Source organism: Ranitomeya imitator, chromosome 3, assembly GCF_032444005.1.
Source record: "Ranitomeya imitator isolate aRanImi1 chromosome 3, aRanImi1.pri, whole genome shotgun sequence".
NCBI lineage: Eukaryota > Metazoa > Chordata > Amphibia > Anura > Dendrobatidae > Ranitomeya > Ranitomeya imitator.
The window spans coordinates 11,854,839-11,867,760 of NC_091284.1; positions in this window are offsets into that span (position 1 = coordinate 11,854,839).

Here is a 12,922-nt window from a genome sequence, read left to right on the forward strand (position 1 = left end):
ATCACTTTTATCTGGCGCTCTACGCTGACCACTTACTTTGGGGTTTCCATCTGAATCTCTGAGTGATGTGACAGATGAAACCCCCGAGGGATCCACTCACTATAATGAGGCAGCAATTACTCTGGACTCCATCTGGCCTCTGTTCAGCGGTGTCCTTCTTTTCAGAAGTGCACAAAACTGTGGCCGGCCGCACTTTTATGCAATCCTAAAAAGACAGACACTGCTGGATCACAGGTCAGGCAGCATCCACAGTGCCTCCATCTGCCTCATTATAGGGAATGTTCCACTGGGGGTTCCGTCTGAATCACGTATTTCAGAGATTTACACGGAAACCCCGGTGTAAGAGCTCAATGCAGAGAAAAGGATAAAATAATTGTGTTTGGCAGCTGTTACACACTAAAAGATGTTTTTATTGCAAAAACTAGTTTTTGCCTCACCATATTTTGAGAGCTATAATTTTTTCATATATCCGCCAACAGTCATGAGAGGGTTTGTTTTTTTGCGGGATGAGTTGACATTTTTATTGGTACCATTTTCGGGCACGTGACGTTTTTTGATCGCTTTCTACTCTGATTTTTGGTAGACAGAATGAACAAAAACCAGCAATTCAGGAATTGCATTTGGTTTTTATATATCGTTCCGTGTATGGTAAAATTTGTTAGGCAGCTTTATTCTTCGGGTCAGGACAATTACAGCGATACCCAATTTATATACAGTATTTTTCAGACTATAAGATGCACTGAAAAACTGAAGCAAAAAATGTGGTCAATTTTGTGCTTAAGATCACCTATCCTGGTAAATATGGTCCCCTCATCCCTATCCTGGTATGCATGGCCCCATCCTTATTTTGGTATGCATGGCCCTCATCCCCATCCTGGTATACATGGCCACATCTGTATTCTGGTATGATTGGCCCCATCCCAGTCCTGGTATGCATGGTCTCATTCTTATTCTGATATAATTGACCCCATCCTGTTCCTGGTATGATTGATTGGCCCCACCAGTTCCTGGTATGATTGATTGGCCCACCAGTTCCTGGTATGATTGATTGGCCCCTTCCAGTTCCTGGTATGATTGATTGGCCCCTTCCAGTTCCTGGTATGATTGATTGGCCCACCAGTTCCTGGTATGATTGATTGGCCCCTTCCAGTTCCTGGTATGATTGATTGGCCCCTTCCAGTTCCTGGTATGATTGATTGGCCCCATCCCATTCCTGGTATACATGGCCCCATGCAGTTGCTGGTATGATTGATTGGCCCCATCCAGTTGCTGGTATGATTGATTGGCCCCATCCCATTCATGGTATACATGGCCCCATGCAGTTGCTGGTATGATTGATTGGCCCCATCCAGTTCCTGGTATGATTGATTGGCCCACCAGTTCCTGGTATGATTGATTGGCCCCTTCCAGTTCCTGGTATGATTGATTGGCCCCATCCCATTCCTGGTATACATGGCCCCATGCAGTTGCTGGTATGATTGATTGGCCCCATCCCATTCATGGTATACATGGCCCCATGCAGCTGCTGGTATGATTGATTGGCCCCATCCAGTTGCTGGTATGATTGATTGGCCCCATCCAGTTCCTGGTATGATTGATTGGCCCCATCCAGTTCCTGGTATGATTCATTGGCCCCATCCCATTCCTGGTATACATGGCCCCATGCAGTTGCTGGTATGATTGGCCCCATCCAGTTCCTGGTATGATTGATTGGCCCACCAGTTCCTGGTATGATTGATTGGCCCCTTCCAGTTCCTGGTATGATTGATTGGCCCCTTCCAGTTCCTGGTATGATTGATTGGCCCCATCCCATTCCTGGTATACATGGCCCCATGCAGTTGCTGGTATGATTGATTGGCCCCATCCAGTTGCTGGTATGATTGATTAGCCCCATCCCATTCATGGTATACATGGCCCCATGCAGTTGCTGGTATGATTGATTGGCCCCATCCAGTTCCTGGTATGATTGATTGGCCCACCAGTTCCTGGTATGATTGATTGGCCCCTTCCAGTTCCTGGTATGATTGATTGGCCCCATCCCATTCCTGGTATACATGGCCCCATGCAGTTGCTGGTATGATTGATTGGCCCCATCCCATTCATGGTATACATGGCCCCATGCAGCTGCTGGTATGATTGATTGGCCCCATCCAGTTGCTGGTATGATTGATTGGCCCCATCCAGTTCCTGGTATGATTGATTGGCCCCATCCAGTTCCTGGTATGATTCATTGGCCCCATCCCATTCCTGGTATACATGGCCCCATGCAGTTGCTGGTATGATTGGCCCCATCCAGTTCCTGGTATGATTGATTGGCCCCATCCCATTCCTGGTATACATGGCCCCATGCAGTTGCTGGTATGATTGATTGGCCCCATCCAGTTCCTGGTATGATTGATTGGCCCCATCCCATTCCTGGTATACATGGCCCCATGCAGTTGCTGGTATGATTGATTGGCCCCATCCAGTTGCTGGTATGATTGATTGGCCCCATCCAGTTCCTGGTATGTTGTGAATTCTGTTTTTGGGCTCCCTCTGGTGGTTACTGATGGTACTGGGTGACTTGTGTTCTCTGCGGTCTCTGGTGTCCACCTGTTCCATCAGGATATGGGAGTTTCCTATTTAACCTGGCTTTCTTGTCATTTCCTCGCCGGCTATCAATGTAATCAGTGTGTCTTGTTACCTCTGCTACCCGCTTCTGTAATCTTCAGGACAAGCTAAGTTTTGATTTTCCTGATTCACGTTTTGCTTAATTTTTGTCTTAGTCCAGCTTGCAGATATGTGATTCTTTGCTGCTGGTTGCTCTAGTGGGCTGAAATTACTCCTCATGTTCCATGAGTTGGCACATGAGTTCAAGTAATTTCAGGATGGTTTTTTGAAGGGTTTTTCGCTGACCGCGCAGTTCACTTTTGTATCCTCTGCTATCTAGCTTTAGCGGGCCTCATTTTGCTGAATCTGTTTTCATAACTACGTATGTGCTTTCCTCTCATTTCACCGTCATTACATGTGGGGGGCTGCTATTTCTGTGGGGTGTTTCTCTGTAGGCAAGAGAGGTCTGTGTTTCTTCTAATAGGGGAAGTTAGTCCTTCGGCTGGCGCGAGACGTCTAGGAATCATCGTAGGCACGTTCCCCGGCTACTGCTAGTTGTGTGTTTAGGTTCAGGATCGCGGTCAGCTCAGGTTCCATCACCCTAGAGCTCGTTTTGTTTTTGTGCTTGTCCTTTTGTGATCCCTTGCCATTGGGATCATGACAGTATAGCCGGCCAGAAAGTGGTAATCGTATTGGCTGAAGTAGGAGGAAAAGTAGTCTGAGGAAGTTTTTTTTTTTTTTTTCCCCTCCTCAGAGTTTGCTGCCTAGCCTTAATTGCAGCCTGGCTGCTTCTTTCCTCCTCTTAATCCTTGAATGGCTCTGACCTCAGCTGTTTATCATGGACGTCCAGAGTTTGGCTTCCAGCCTGAATAATCTTGCTGCTAAGGTTCAAAATATACAAGATTTTGTTGTACATGCTCCTATGTCTGAACCTAGAATTCCTATCCCAGAGTTTTTTTCTGGAGATAGATCTAGTTTTCTGAATTTTAGGAACAATTGCAAGTTGTTTCTTTCTTTGAAATCTCGCTCCTCTGGAGACCCTGCTCAGCAGGTCAAGATTGTTATATCTTTCCTGCGGGGTGACCCTCAGAATTGGGCATTTGCATTGGCACCAGGGGATCCTGCGTTGCTCAATGTGGATGCGTTTTTTCTGGCATTGGGTTTGCTCTATGAGGAACCTAACCTAGAGATTCAGGCTGAAAAAGCTTTATTGGCTCTCTCTCAGGGGCAAGATGAAGCAGAAATATATTGTCAGAAATTTCGGAAATGGTCGGTGCTTACTCAGTGGAATGAGTGCGCCCTGGCTGCAAAATTCAGAGATGGCCTTTCTGAGGCCATTAAAGATGTTATGGTGGGGTTCCCTGCGCCTACAGGTCTGAATGAGTCTATGACTATGGCTATTCAGATTGATCGGCATTTACGGGAGCGCAAACCTGTGCACCATTTGGCGGTGTCTTCCGAACAGGCACCTGAGACAATGCAATGTGATAGAATTCAGTCCAGAAGTGAACGGCAAAACTATAGGCGGAAAAATGGGTTGTGTTTTTATTGTGGTGATTCAGCTCATGTTATATCAGCATGCTCTAAACGCACAAAAAAGGTTGATAAGTCTGTTGTCATTAGTACTTTACAGTCTAAGTTAATTCTGTCTGTGACTCTGATTTGTTCATTATCATCCATTTCCGTCGATGCCTATGTGGATTCAGGCGCTGCCCTGAGTCTTATGGATTGGTCATTTGCCAATCGCTGTGGGTTTAGTCTGGAGCCTCTGGAAGTTCCTATTCCTTTGAAAGGAATTGACTCTACACCTTTGGCTATGAATAAACCTCAGTACTGGACACAGGTGACCATGCGTATGACTCCCGTTCATCAGGAGGTGATTCGCTTCCTGGTACTGTATAACTTACATGATGTCTTAGTGCTTCGTCTGCCATGGTTACAAACTCATAACCCAGTCCTGGACTGGAAAACAATGTCTGTGTTAAGCTGGGGATGTCAGGGGGTTCATGATGATGCACCTCCGATTTCTATCGCTTCATCTACTCCTTCTGAGGTTCCTGTATTTTTGTCTGATTATCGGGATGTTTTTGAGGAGTCTAAGCTCAGTTCGCTTCCTCCTCACAGGGATTGCGATTGTGCTATAGATTTGATTCCTGGCAGTAAATTTCCTAAAGGTCGTTTGTTCAATCTGTCAGTGCCAGAGCATACTGCTATGCGGAATTATGTTAAGGAGTCCTTGGAAAAGGGACATATCCGTCCATCTTCGTCCCCTTTGGGAGCAGGTTTTTTTTTCGTGGCCAAAAAAGATGGTTCCTTGAGGCCTTGTATAGATTATCGTCTTTTGAATAAGATTACAGTCAAATATCAGTATCCTTTGCCATTGTTGACTGATTTGTTCGCTCGCATTAAGGGGGCTAAATGGTTCACTAAGATTGATCTTCGGGGTGCGTATAATCTTGTGCGGATAAAGCAGGGTGATGAGTGGAAAACCGCATTTAATACGCCTGAGGGCCATTTTGAGTATTTGGTGATGCCTTTTGGACTTTCTAATGCTCCTTCTGTCTTCCAGTCCTTTATGCACGATATTTTCCGTGAATATCTGGATAAATTTATGATTGTGTATTTGGATGATGTTTTGTTTTTTTCTGATGACTGGGAGTCCCATGTTCAGCAGGTCAGGAAGGTGTTTCAGGTCCTGCGGGCCAATTCTTTGTTTGTAAAAGGTTCAAAGTGTCTCTTTGGAGTCCAGAAGATTTATTTTTTGGGGTATATTTTTTCCCCTTCTACTATTGAGATGGATCCCATCAAGGTTCAGGCTATTTGTGACTGGACGCAGCCTACATCTCTTAAGAGTCTACAGAAGTTCTTGGGCTTTGCTAATTTTTATCGTCGTTTCATAACTAATTTTTCTAGTGTTGTTAAGCCTTTGACGGATTTGACTAAGAAGGGTGCTGATGTTGCTGATTGGTCTCCTGCGGCTGTGGAGGCCTTTCAGGAACTTAAGCGCCGGTTTTCTTCTGCTCCTGTGTTGCGTCAGCCAGATGCTTCGCTTCCTTTTCAGGTTGAGGTTGATGCTTCCGAGATTGGAGCGGGGGCGGTTTTGTCGCAGAGAAGCTCCGATGGCTCAGCGATGAAGCCATGTGCGTTCTTTTCTAGAAAATTTTTGCCCGCTGAGCGGAATTATGATGTTGGTAATCGGGAGCTTTTGGCCATGAAGTGGGCATTTGAGGAGTGGCGTCATTGGCTTGAGGGTGCTAGACATCGTGTGGTGGTCTTGACTGATCACAAAAATCTGATTTAACTTGAGTCTGCCAAGCGTCTGAATCCTAGACAGGCTCGTTGGTCACTGTTTTTCTCCCGTTTCAATTTTGTGGTTTCATACCTGCCAGGTTCAAAGAATGTGAAGGCGGATGCTCTTTCTAGGAGTTTTGTGCCTGACTCCCCTGCAAATTCTGAGCCCACTGGTATCCTTAGGGATGGGGTGATTTTGTCGGCTGTCTCCCCAGACTTGCGACGTGCTTTGCAGGAGTTTCAGGCGGATAAACCTGATCGTTGTCCACCTGAAAGACTGTTTGTTCCGGATAATTGGACCAGTAGAGTCATCTCCGAGGTCCATTCTTCTGCGTTGGCAGGTCATCCTGGAATATTTGGTACTAGAGACTTGGTGGCCAGGTCTTTTTGGTGGCCTTCCTTGTCGAGGGATGTGCGTTCTTTTGTGCAGTCTTGTGAAGTTTGCGCTCGGGCTAAGCCTTGCTGTTCTCGGGCCAGTGGATTGTTGTCACCTTTGCCTATCCCGAAGAGGCCTTGGACGCACATTTCCATGGACTTTATTTCGGATCTCCCTGTCTCTCAAAAAATGTCCGTCATCTGGGTTGTGTGTGACCGCTTTTCTAAGATGGTTCATCTGGTACCCTTGCCTAAGTTACCTTCCTCCTCTGAGTTGGTCCCTCTGTTTTTTCAGAACGTGGTTCGTTTGCATGGGATTCCGGAGAACATCGTTTCTGACAGGGGATCCCAGTTTGTGTCTAGATTTTGGCGGACGTTCTGTGCTAAGATGGGCATTGATTTGTCCTTTTCGTCTGCATTCCATCCTCAGACGAATGGCCAGACGGAACAAACTAATCAGACCTTAGAAACTTATTTAAGGTGTTTTGTTTCTGCTGATCAAGATGACTGGGTTACCTTTTTGCCGCTTGCCGAATTTGCCCTTAATAATCGGGCTAGTTCTGCTACCTTGGTTTCTCCTTTCTTTTGTAATTCGGGGTTTCATCCTCGTTTTTCCTCTGGTCAGGTGGAACCTTCTGATTTGTCCTGGAGTGGACATGGTGGTGGATAGGTTGCATCAGATTTGGAGTCATGTGGTGGACAATTTGAAGTTGTCCCAGGAGAGGGCTCAGCAGTTTGCTAATCGCCGTCGCCGCGTGGGTCCTCGACTTCGTGTTGGGGACTTGGTGTGGTTGTCTTCTCGTTTTGTTCCTATGAAGGTCTCTTCTCCTAAGTTCAAGCCTCGGTTCATCGGTCCCTATAGGATCTTGGAAATTCTTAACCCTGTGTCGTTTCGTTTGGATCTCCCGGCATCGTTTGCTATTCATAATGTGTTCCATCGGTCGTTGTTGCGGAAGTATGAGGTACCTGTTGTTCCTTCGCTTGAGCCTCCTGCTCCGGTGCTGGTGGAGGGAGAATTGGAGTATGTTGTGGAGAAGATCTTGGATTCTCGTGTTTCCAGACGGAAACTCCAATATTTGGTCAAGTGGAAGGGTTATGGTCAGGAGGATAATTCTTGGGTGGTTGCCTCTGATGTTCATGCTGCTGATTTGGTCCGTGCATTTCATAGGGCTCATCCTGGTCGCCCTGGTGGTTCTCGTGAGGGTTCGGTGACCCCTCCTCAAGGGTTTTTCGCTGACCGCGCAGTTCACTTTTGTATCCTCTGCTATCTAGCTTTAGCGGGCCTCATTTTGCTGAATCTGTTTTCATAACTACGTATGTGCTTTCCTCTCATTTCACCGTCATTACATGTGGGGGCTGCTATTTCTGTGGGGTGTTTCTCTGTAGGCAAGAGAGGTCTGTGTTTCTTCTAATAGGGGAAGTTAGTCCTTCGGCTGGCGCGAGACGTCTAGGAATCATCGTAGGCACGTTCCCCGGCTACTGCTAGTTGTGTGTTTAGGTTCAGGATTGCGGTCAGCTCAGGTTCCATCACCCTAGAGCTTTTGTTTTTGTGCTTGTCCTATTGTGATCCCTTACCATTGGGATCATGACACTGGTGTGATTGATTGGCCCCATCCAGTTCCTGGTATGATTGATTGGCCCCATCCCATTCCTGGTATACATGGCCCCATGCAGTTGCTGGTATGATTGATTGGCCCCATCCCGTTCCTGGTATACATGGGATTGATTGGCCCCATCCCATTTCTGGTATGCATGGCCCCATACAGTTCCTGGTATGATTGATTGGCCCAATCCTGTTAATGGTATCCATGACCCCATCAGAAAAGATAAAAAAAAAAAAACCTTTACTCTTACCTTCCTCCGATCCCTCGCAGTTGCAGCATCCTGTTCCAGTGCCAACAGCTGCTTAATGCTTGTAAGCAGCGCATGGCAAGGACATCATGCGCTGCTCATGCAAGCAGAGCACAGCTGCCGGACTACTCACCAGGTGTTCATCAGAGATTGCTGTATCCATTCCTCTTCAGTAGCGCGCAGTGTCAGCCACCCGCTTCCTGCTGGGGCCAGCGGTCACGTGTGCCGATACTTAAAATAAATATTCTGAATATTTATTTCTCTTAACCCCTTCCCGACCCATGACGCCACGTAGGCGTCATGAAAGTCGGTGCCAATCCGACCCATGACGCCTATGTGGCGTCATGGAAAGATCGCGTCCCTGCAGATCGGGTGAAAGGGTTAACTCCCATTTCACCTGATCTGCAGGGACAGGGGAAGTGGTAGTTTAGCCCGGGGGGGTGGCTTCACCCCCCCGTGGCTACGATCGCTCTGATTGGCAGTTTCACTTTCAACAGCCAATCAGAGCGATTTGTAATATTTCACCTATTATAACTGGTGAAATATTACAATCCAGCCATGGCCGATGCTGCAATATCATCGGCCATGGCTGGAAACACTAATGTGCCCCCACCCCACCGATCGCCCCCCCAGCCCTCCGATCTGTCCGGTACACTGCTCCGGCTCCCCTCCGTCCTGTGCTCCGCTCCCCCCGTGCTCTTGTCCGCTCCCCCCGTGGTCCAATCACCCCCCGTGCTCCAATCACCCCCCCTGCACTCCGATCCACCCCCCCCGTGCTCCGTTCCACCCCCGTGCTCCGTTCCACCCCCCCGTGCTCCGTTCCACCCCTCCCGCACTCTGATCCACCCCCCCATGCTCCGATCCCCCCCATGCTCCCCTGTTGTGAATTCTGTGGCTGAATTCACTCCTGTGGTCACAAGTGGTACTGCAGCTTCTGAGCTTCCTCCCTCAGGTGTTCTGGTGAGCTCGTTGGCTGCTTTGTTATTTAGCTCCGCCTGATTCTGTCTTCCTTGCTCCTTGTCAATGTTCCAGTGTTGGATCTGAGCTTCTGGATATTTCCTGTGGCCTGCTGCTCTGCTTAGATAAGTGCTTCTTTGCTTTTTGTGCTTCTTTTTCTGTCCAGCTTGTCAATTCGTTTTGCTGGAAGCTCTGAGACGCAAAGGGTGTACCGCCGTGCCGTTAGTTCGGCACGGTGGGTCTTTTTGCCCCCTTTGCGTGGTTTTTTGCTTTAGGGTTTTTTGTAGACTGCAAAGTTCTCTTTGCTATCCTCGCTCTATCTAGAATATCGGGCCTCACTTTGCTGAATCTGTTTCATCCCTACGTTTGTCTTTTCATCTTGCTAACAGTCATTATATGTGGGGGGCTGCCTTTTCCTTTGGGGTATTTCTCTGAGGCAAGTCAGGCTTGTTTTTCTGTCTTCAGGCTAGTCAGCTCCTCAGGCTGTGCCGAGTTGCATAGGTAGCGTCAGGCGCAATCCACAGCTGCCTTTAGTTGTGTTTAGGATAGTTCAGGTATTGCGGTCTACAGAGATTCCACGTCTCAGAGCTTGTTCTATTGTTTTTGGGTTTTGTCAGATCACTGTATGTGCTCTGATCGCTGGCACACTGTGTCACTGGATTGCCTTCATAACAGTACAAGGAGCCAACCTAATGATTCTCAATAGAGGGAAAAAAGAAGTTCTGACATTTTTTTTTTTTTTTTCCTCAGCTCTGTGTTCAATTTTTTTTTTTTCCCCTAGACATTTGGGTGTTTCAGGACACAGGTGTGGACATGGATATTCAGGGTCTGTGCTCTTCAATGGATAATCTCGTTACAAATGTACAAAGGATTCAAGATACTATTGATCAGAAATCTATGTTAGAACCAAAAATTCCTATTCCTGATTTGTTTTTTTGGTGATAGAACTAAGTTTCTTAATTTCAAAAATAATTGTAAGCTATTTCTGGCCTTGAAACCTCATTCTTCTGGTAATCCTATTCAACAGGTTTTGATTATTATTTCTTTTTTGCGCGGCGACCCTCAGGACTGGGCATTTTCTCTTGCGCCAGGAGACCCTGCATTGAGTAATGTCAATGCGTTTTTCCTGGCGCTCGGATTACTTTACGATGAGCCTAATTCAGTGGATCAGGCTGAGAAAAATTTGCTGGCTTTGTGCCAGGGTCAGGATGATATAGAAGTATATTGTCAGAAATTTAGGAAGTGGTCAGTACTCACTCTGTGGAATGAATCTGCGCTGGCAGCTTTGTTCAGAAAGGGTCTCTCTGAGGCTCTTAAGGATGTCATGGTGGGTTTTCCTATGCCTGCTGGTTTGAATGAGTCTTTGTCTTTGGCCATTCAGATCGGTCGACGCTTGCGCGAGCGTAAATCTGTGCACCATTTGGCGGTATTGTCTAAGAATAAACCTGAGCCTATGCAGTGCGATAGGACTATGACCAGAGTTGAACGGCAAGAACACAGACGTCTGAATGGTCTGTGTTTTTACTGTGGTGATTCCACTCATGCTATTTCTGATTGTCCTAAGCGCACTAAGCGGTTCGATAGGTCTGCCGTCATAGGTACTGTACAATCCAAATTCCTTCTGTCCATTACCTTGATATGCTCTTTGTCATCGTATTCTGTCATGGCGTTTGTGGATTCAGGCACTGCCCTGAATCTGATGGATTTGGATTATGCTAAACGTTGTGGGTTTTTCTTGGAGCCTTTGCGGTGTCCTATTCCGTTGAGAGGAATTGATGCTACACCTTTGGCCAAGAATAAACCTCAGTACTGGACCCAGCTGACCATGTGCATGGCTCCTGCACATCAGGAAGTTATTCGCTTTCTGGTGCTACATAATCTGCATGATGTGGTCGTGTTGGGGTTGCCATGGCTGCAAACCCATAATCCTGTATTGGATTGGAACTCTATGTCGGTATCCAGCTGGGGTTGTCAGGGGGTACATGGTGATGTTCCATTTTTGTCTATTTCGTCATCCACTCCTTCTGAGGTCCCAGAGTTCTTGTCTGATTATCAGGATGTATTTGAAGAGCCCAAGTCCGATGCCCTACCTCCGCATAGGGATTGTGATTGTGCTATCAATTTGATTCCTGGTAGTAAATTCCCTAAAGGTCGATTATTTAATTTATCCGTGCCTGAACACGCCGCTATGCGCAGTTATGTGAAGGAATCCCTGGAGAAGGGACATATTCGTCCATCGTCATCACCACTGGGAGCAGGGTTCTTTTTTGTAGCCAAGAAGGATGGTTCGCTGAGACCGTGTATTGATTACCGCCTTCTTAATAAGATCACTGTTAAATTTCAGTATCCCTTGCCATTGTTATCTGACTTGTTTGCTCAGATTAAGGGGGCTAGTTGGTTCACTAAGATAGATCTTCGTGGTGCGTATAATCTGGTGAGAATCAGGCAAGGAGATGAATGGAAAACTGCATTTAATACGCCCGAGGGTCATTTTGAGTATCTAGTGATGCCGTTCGGACTTGCCAATGCTCCATCTGTGTTTCAGTCTTTTATGCATGACATCTTCCGTGAGTGTCTGGATAAATTCCTGATTGTTTACTTGGATGACATTTTGATCTTCTCAGATGATTGGGACTCTCATGTGAAGCAGGTCAGAATGGTTTTCCAGGTCCTGCGTGCTAATTCTTTGTTTGTGAAGGGATCAAAGTGTCTCTTCGGTGTGCAGAAAGTTTCATTTTTGGGGTTCATCTTTTCCCCTTCTACTATCGAGATGGATCCGGTTAAGGTCCAAGCCATCCAGGATTGGACTCAGCCGACATCTCTGAAAAGTCTGCAAAAATTCCTGGGCTTTGCTAATTTTTATCGTCGCTTCATCTGTAATTTTTCTAGCATTGCCAAACCATTGACCGATTTGACCAAGAAGGGTGCTGATTTGGTTAATTGGTCTTCTGCTGCTGTGGAAGCTTTTCAGGAGTTGAAGCATCGTTTTTGTTCTGCCCCTGTGTTGTGTCAACCAGATGTTTCTCTTCCGTTCCAGGTCGAGGTTGATGCTTCTGAGATTGGAGCAGGGGCGGTTTTGTCACAGAGAGGTTCTGGTTGCTCAGTGTTGAAACCATGTGCTTTCTTTTCCAGGAAGTTATCGGCTGCTGAGCGTAATTATGATGTGGGCAACCGAGAGTTGCTGGCCATGAAATGGGCATTCGAGGAATGGCGTCATTGGCTTGAAGGAGCTAAGCATCGCGTGGTGGTATTGACTGATCATAAGAACCTTACTTATCTCGAGTCTGCCAAGCGCTTGAATCCTAGACAGGCCCGTTGGTCGTTATTTTTTGCCCGCTTCGATTTTGTGATTTCGTACCTTCCGGGCTCTAAAAATGTGAAGGCGGATGCTCTGTCTAGGAGTTTTGTGCCCGACTCTCCGGGTTCATCTGAGCCGGCGAGTATCCTCAAGGAAGGAGTCATTGTGTCTGCCATCTCCCCTGATTTGCGGCGAGTGTTGCAAAGATTTCAGGCGAATAAACCTGATCGTTGTCCGGCGGAGAAACTGTTCGTCCCTGATAGGTGGACTAGTAAAGTTATCTCTGAACTTCATTGTTCGGTGTTGGCTGGTCATCCTGGAATCTTTGGTACCAGAGAGTTAGTGGCTAGATCCTTCTGGTGGCCATCTCTGTCACGGGATGTACGTACTTTTGTGCAGTCCTGTGGGATTTGTGCTAGGGCTAAGCCCTGCTGTTCTCGTGCCAGTGGGTTGCTTTTGCCCTTGCCAGTCCCAAAGAGGCCTTGGACACATATTTCGATGGATTTCATTTCTGACCTTCCCGTTTCTCAAAAGATGTCAGTCATTTGGGTGGTCTGTGAT